The sequence below is a fragment of the Palaemon carinicauda genome, chromosome 7, assembly GCF_036898095.1.
Source record: "Palaemon carinicauda isolate YSFRI2023 chromosome 7, ASM3689809v2, whole genome shotgun sequence".
NCBI lineage: Eukaryota > Metazoa > Arthropoda > Malacostraca > Decapoda > Palaemonidae > Palaemon > Palaemon carinicauda.
In genome coordinates, this window is record NC_090731.1 from 70,663,887 (window position 1) to 70,671,210 (window position 7,324).

The following is a 7,324-nucleotide window of genomic DNA, read 5'->3' on the forward strand; positions in this document are numbered from 1 at the left end:
GAAGTCCACGGTGCCATGGTGTACTGTACTCCTCCAGGTTTTCCTGTCCCTGGCTGTTTCTTCCCATGAGGAAGGATCGATGTCAGTTAGAGCCAGGGTGCGCTTTAGTTGATCTTTATAGCGCATTTTCGGGGCTCCTCGTGGTCTGGTATCCTGGGTCAGTTCTCCGTAGAATATTTTCTTTGGGAGCCTAGATGGATCCATCCTATGCACGTGTCCTATCCAGCGGAGGCGGTGGTGGATGATGGTGGCCTCCACGCTGGTCAGCGAGGCACGTTCTAAGACTTCAATGTTGGTGGTGTGGCTCTCCCAGGGGATTTTCAAGATCTGCCTCAGTTTCATTTGTTGGAAGCGTTCTAGGTTTTTAAGATCGTTTCTATATAGCGTCCATGTTTCACATGCATACAGGAGCGTGGAGAGGACTACTGCCCTGAACACCATTATTTTGGTGGTCATTGTCAGTGCGTGGTTGTTAAATACGCGGCAGTTGAGTCGGCCAAAGGCGGAGTGGGCTGCCCTGATCCTGTTCTCCACGTCGTTTTTGCTTGTGGGAGCTGATGTTAGGATGCTCCCTAGGTAGGAGAACTGGTCCACCTGTTCTAACGGTTGGTCATTCACTGTGGTATTGAAGTTGGGGAGCATCAGTCCTGGTAGATGTTGGACGAGGGTCTAGGTTTTGTCTGAGTTGACTTGCATCCCAAAACGTTCATAGGCAGAGTTGTATGCATCAGCTAACGACTGCAGGTCCTCTGCCGTCTGACCTGGGGTGGCATTGTCGTCAGCATACTGCAGTTCTCGCACTGCACACAAGGTGGTCTTGGTTCTGGCGTGGAGTCTAGCGAGGTTGAAAGCGCCTCCATCCATGCGGAAACGGAGGTCGACTGAGGGTGTGTCTGGGGGAATCTCGTTGAGCATTGCTGCGGTGTATAGCGAGAAACACGTCGGGGCCAGAACACAGCCCTGCTTCAGGCCGCTGTTGATGGGGAATGGGTCTGAAAGAGAGTTCTGGTGGCAGACTCTCCCAACCATTCCGTCATGGAGGGCACGCACCAGCTTGACAAAATCGGGTGGGCAGCCATATCTTTTGAGGACAGCCCACATGGCAGGTCGAGGTACTTTGTCGAAGGCCTTTTTCAAATCCCAGAAGATGAACATTATGGGCTGTTGTTGTTCGAGGCTCTTCTCTTGTAGTTGTCGCGCACAGAAGATCATGTCTATGGTCCCACGGGAAGGTCGAAAGCCGCACTGGGACTCTGGCAGGACGTCTTCTGCGAGAATAAGGAGGCGGTCAAGGAGAATCCGACCGAAAATCTTACTCGCGATGCTTAGTAGTGATATTCCCCGGTAGTTGTTACAGTTCTCCCTGTCTCCCTTCTTGAAGATGGTAATGATGTTTGCATCTCGGAAGTCACTGGGGGGGGGGGGGGGTTCTTGGTCTCCCATATTTTCAGTATAAGGAGCATCAAACGGTTCCTCAAGCCGGGGCCACCGTGAGTGAGGAGCTCCAACGGGATGTTGTCTGGCCCTGGGGCTTTGCCGGGCTTCATGCGCTGCATGGCCTTGTTGAAGTCATGGATGGAGGGTGGTAGTGCCATCCAGTGACGGACGGGATGCTGCGGGGTCATTCGCAGGAGATCGTCTGGGGTGTCTGCTTGGTCATTGAGGAGGTTCTTAAAGTGAGACCTCCACCTGGCCAAGATGCCCTCGCTGTCGGTGATGGTCGTGGCCCCATCCGCGTCCTTCAAGCTGCCCACTGATGACCGTGTGGGACCGAATATTTCTTTTGTTGCTGCATAGAAGCTGCGCAGGTCACGTTGGTCAGCGAAACTCTGTATTTCTGCAGCTTTTCTTTGCCACCAGGTGTTCTGGGCTTCACGGATACCTCTTTGGCAATCAGCTTCAGCCATCTTGTGAGCACATTTGTTAGCTGCTGTTGGTTGGTTTTCCAAAGTCAGGCGTGCTTGTCGTTTGGTTTCAATGAGAAGAGAGATGGTAGCATCATTCTCATCGAACCAATCCTGCCGTTTCTTGGTGGTGTAGCCTAGTGTTTCCTCCGCGGCACGGGCCATGGCGTTTCTGAGGGTGGTCCAGTGGTGCTCGACAGTGGCCTGACCCACAGGGTCTGCGAGGTATTGTTCGCAGGCCTCCTTGTAGTTCTGTGCCACCTGTGGGTTGCGGAGCTTACTACAATCAAAGCGTTGGTGTGGTACGCTGTCAGGTGCCCTTCTGGGTGGTCGTAGGGTCGTCACGGAGAGTCTGGAGATGAGGAGTCTGTGGTCCGTCCAGCAGTCATCCGCTCCGGGCATGGATCGGGTGATGCAGACGTCTCCTCGGTCTCTGGCTCTGGTCAGGACGTAGTCCAGGGTGTGCCAGTGTTTAGACCGTGGGTGTCTCCATGTGGTCTTTTGTCGCTTTGGTAACTGGAAGATGGTGTTGGTTACCACAAGTTGGTGTTCTGCACACAGACCCAGTAGGAGTTGGCCATTGGCGTTGCAATTTCCAATGCCATGGCGGCCGATGATTCCCTCCCACAGGCGATGGTCTTTGCCTACTCGGGCATTAAAGTCGCCAAGCACAACGAGCTTGTCATTGGCGGGCACTGCCTGGATGGTGCGGTCGAGCTGGGTGTAGAAGGCAGCTTTGTTATCATCGGTTGAGGTCATAGTCGGGGCGTAGACAGAGATCAGGGTGAGATGTCTGTCCCGCGTGATGGGGATGCGGACAGTCATCAGGCGCTCACTGATGGCCTTGGGAGTGAGGTTGTGCTGCTGCACTAGCTGGGAACGGATGGCGAAGCCGACACCGTGGATGCGAAGCTCCTCTAGGGCCTTGCCTTTCCAGAAGATGGTGTAGCCTGTTCCAGCTTCCCTGATGTTGCCCTCTTCGGGTAGTCTGGTCTCGCTAAGAGCCGCCACATCAACATTGAAGCAGGCTAGCTCTTTGCAGACGAGGGCTGTACGTCGCTCCGGGCGGTTTGTGTTCGTCACGTCTTGGAGGGTGCGTGTTCCACGCACCTAACGTTAATATTTTCTTCTTGTTATTTTGGACCGCATTAGTGGGATGTCCGCCAGCCGCGGTGAGCTGACCAGACGGGTTTGCCGTGTCCGATGTTTACCCCACCTTTTCTAGGGGCCTCCCCATGTGGGGTGGGCTGCGGTGTCCTCAATAGGCCAGCCCAGTCACGGGTCCAGCTGCCGAACTCTGGTATCATGGCACCGTCACCAGAGAGCGACTGAATCTTAAGACTCGCCGCCTGAGTGCAGTCGTGGGCTAAGGGCTTCCAGCTATCCAGGCCTGCCCCCTTCAGCCACGGTGCTGTCGCCTCAGGACTTGCTGGTGGTGATGATGATGGTGAGAAAGAGATGAAGAAGGGTGGAGGAAACGACAGAATGCCAGTAGCTAGGTATATTGTTTTGGGTGGTCGTGGCTTTGCAACGGCCACGCACACACACTTGGCCCACATCATTTTCACCGCGGCTCAAGACATATGAGACAGGCAGCTTCTCTGATGTTGGTTGCATCGGGCTGCCGGGTTCTTGTTATGTCAAGGCCCGCCTTGTTACCTGCCCGACAGGCATTGCCCTCTTCCGCCGCCGCTGGGAAGCTCCGCCGTTGGGGTCTTGTTTGGTTTGATTTTGGAGTTTTCCTTCTCCTAGCCTTTGCCTATCTTAAAATAAAGGAGAAGGCCTATAGGGGTCCAGTCTTGGTCTGGTCTCTCAGAACTGGCCTTAGCGGTATGGTTGAGCCTGCCAGGGTGGATAAACTACCCCACCGCCATTGCCCAGCCCATCATTGGGACACTCAAGCCCCTCTACTGCAGCAAAGTGCTGGACCATCAGAGGGGCCATATATATATATATATATATATATATATATATATATATATATATATATATATATATATATATATATATATATATATGCCCCCTGCAGCCGGGGTGGCATATAAAAATTAGAATAACGCCAACGTTATCCCTGCGTGTTGTAAGAGGCGACTAAAAGGGACGGGACGAGGGGCTGGGAACCCCCTCCTCTCCTGTACCTACATCCTGTGAGACATCAACAAAGAGATAGAACTGGGAGGAGGGTGACTGCTCCCCGCACTCTAGTTTTGGGTTGTTTGATTGTGCGTGGATGTAGTACGATAGAGAGTAAAAGATGTGAAATTGGAAGTATGTTTAGGAATAGAAGGATGGATGTATTGGCCTTGTGTGAGACGAAGATAAAAGGAAAGGGTGAAGTGATATTTGGTGAAATGTCTGGTAGAGTGTCTGGGATTGAAAGGGGAAGAGCGAGAGAGGGTGTGGCTTTATTGCTGAGTGAATGGATGACAGGTAAAGTAGTGGAATGGAAGGAGATATCATCTAGTTTAATGTGGGTAAGGGTTTGGTTGGGTAGGGAATGTTGGGCGTTTGTCAGTGCATATGGGCCAGGTAGTGAGAAAAGTGAAGAAGAGTGGAATGAGTTCTGGAATGAATTAACTAGGTGTGTAGAAGGACTGGGTAGAAGGAATTATGTAGTTGTCATGGATGACTTGAATGCTAGAGTGGGCGCTGGAGAGGTAGAAGGTGTCATTGGGAAGTATGGCGTACCAGGTGAAAATGAGAGTGGTGAGAGACTGGTAGATATGTGTGTTGAGCAAGATATGGTGATAAGTAATAGCTTTTTTAAAAAGAAAGATAAAAACAAGTATACATGGGTAAGAGTGGCAAATGGAAGATTAGTAGAAAGGGCATTAATGGATTATGTGTTGATAACTAAAAGAATGTTTGGAAGATTGAAAGACGTGTTTAGGGGTATGGCTAACGGTATGTCTGATCATTTTTTGGTGGAAGGAAAATTAGTTGTAGCAAAAGAGTGGGGGAATAGAGTAGGTGGATGTAAAAGGGAGCTAGTGAGGGTTGAAGAGCTAATAAAACTGGGGGTAAAAAGTAAATATCAGGAAAGGTTGAAAATGACATATGACGAAGTGAAAGTAAGAGAAACTGGCAATTTAGAGGAGGAGTGGAAGTTAGTAAAAGAAAATTTTGTTGGGATTGCAAGTGATGTGTATGGCAAGAAGGTTGTTGGAGGCAGCATGAGGAAGGGCAGTAAATGGTGGAATGAAGGAGTGAAGGTAAAAGTGGAAGAGAAAAAGAGGGCTTTTGAAGAATGGCTGCAGAGTAATAGTATAGAGTAGTATGAAAAATATAGAGAGAAAAATGTGGAAGTAAAGCGCAAGGTACGTGAGGCGAAGAGGGCAGCTGACCTGAGGTGGGGTCAGGGATTAGGTCATTTTTATGAAGAGAATAAGAAGAAGTTTTGGAAAGAAGTGAAGAGAGTAAGGAAGGCTGGCTCAAGAATTGAAGAGACAGTGAAAGATGGAAATGGAAGGTTGTTAAAAGGAGAGGAGGCAAGGAAAAGATGGGCGGAATATTTTGAAAGTTTACTGAATGTTGAGGATAATAGGGAGGCAGATATAATTTCTGTTGCAGGTGTTGAGGTGCCAGTGATGGGAGATGAGAATGAGAGAGAGATTACAATAGATGAAGTGAAGAGAGCACTGATGGAAAGAGAGTAGGAAAAGGGTCCGGTATGGATGGTGTGAGAGCTGAGATGTTGAAGGAAGGGGGTGTGACTGTACTTGAATGGTTGGTGAGATTGTTTAATGTGTGTTTTGTGTTGTCAATGGTACCAGTAGATTGGGTTTGTGCATGTATTGTACCACTATATAAGGGTAAGGGAGATGTGCATGAGTGTTGTAATTCAAGAGGTATTAGTTTGTTAAGCGTAGTTGGAAAAGTGTATGGTAGAGTAATGATTAATAGGATTAAGAATAAAACAGAGAATGCCATCTTAGAAATACAGGGTGGTTTTAGAAGAGGTAGGGGTTGTATTAATCAGATTTTTACAGTAAGGCAGATATGCGAGAAATATTTAGCAAAAGGTAAGGAGGTGTATGTTGCGTTTATGGATCTGGAGAAAGCGTATGATAGAGTTGATAGGCAAGCAATGTGGAATGTGATTAGGTTATATGGAGTTGGTGGAGGGTTGTTACAAGCAGTGAAAAGTTTCTACAAAGGTAGTAAAGCATGTGTTAGGATAGGAAATGAAGTGAGTGATTGGTTTCCGGTAAGAGTGGGGCTGAGACAGGGATGTGTGATGTCAACGTGGGTGTTTAACTTTTATGTTGATGGAGTGGTGAGAGAGGTGAATGCTCGAGTGCATGGACGAGGATTAAAACTGGTAGACGAGAATGACCATGAATGGGAGGTAAATCAATTGTTGTTTGCGGATGATACTCTACTGGTCGCAGACACAGAAGAGAAGCTTGGCCGATTAGTGACTGAATTTGGAAGAGTGTGTGAGAGAAGGAAGTGAGACTTAATGTGGGTAAGAGTAAGGTTATGAGATGTACGAGAAGGGAAGGTGGTGCAAGGTTGAATGTCATGTTGAATGGAGAGTTACTTGTGGAGGTGGATCAGTTTAAGTACTTGGGGTCTGTTGTTGCAGCAAATGGTGGAGTGGAAGCAGATGTACGTCAGAGAGTGAATGAAGGTTGCAAAGTGTTAGGGGCAGTTAAGGGAATAGTAAAAAAAAGAGGGTTGGGCATGAATGTAAAGAGAGTTCTATATGAGAAAGTGATTGTACCAACTGTGATGTATGGATCAGAGTTGTGGGGAATGAAAGTGATGGAAAGACAGAAATTGAATGTGTTTGAGATGAAGTGTCGAAGGAGTATAGCTGGTGTATCTCGAGTAGATAGGGTTAAGAACGAAGTGGTGAGAGTGAGAACGGGTGTAAGAAATGAGATAGCAGCTAGAGTGGATATGAATGTGTTGAGGTGGTTTGGCCATGTTGAGAGAATGGAAAATGTTTGTCTGCTAAAGAAGGTGATGAATGCAAGAGTTGATGGGAGAAGTATAAGAGGAAGGCCAAGGTGGATGGATGGAGTGAAGAAAGCTCTGGGTGATAGGAGGATAGATGTGAGAGAGGCAAGAGAGCGTGCTAGAAATAGGAATGGCGAGCGATTGTGACGCAGTTCCGGTAGGCCCTGCTGCTGCCTCCGATGCCTTAGATGACTGCAGAGGTAGCAGCAGTAGGGGATTCAGCATTATGAAGCTTCATCTGTGGTGGAAATGTGGGAGGGTGGGCTGTGGCACCCTAGCAGTACCATCTGAACTCGGTTGAGTCCCTTGTTAGGCTGGAGGAACGTAGAGAGTAGAGGTCCCCTCTTTTTTTTTGTTTCATTTGTTGATGTCGGCTACCCCCCAAAATTAGGGGAAGTGCCTTGATATATATATATATATATATATATATATTTATATATATATATATATATATA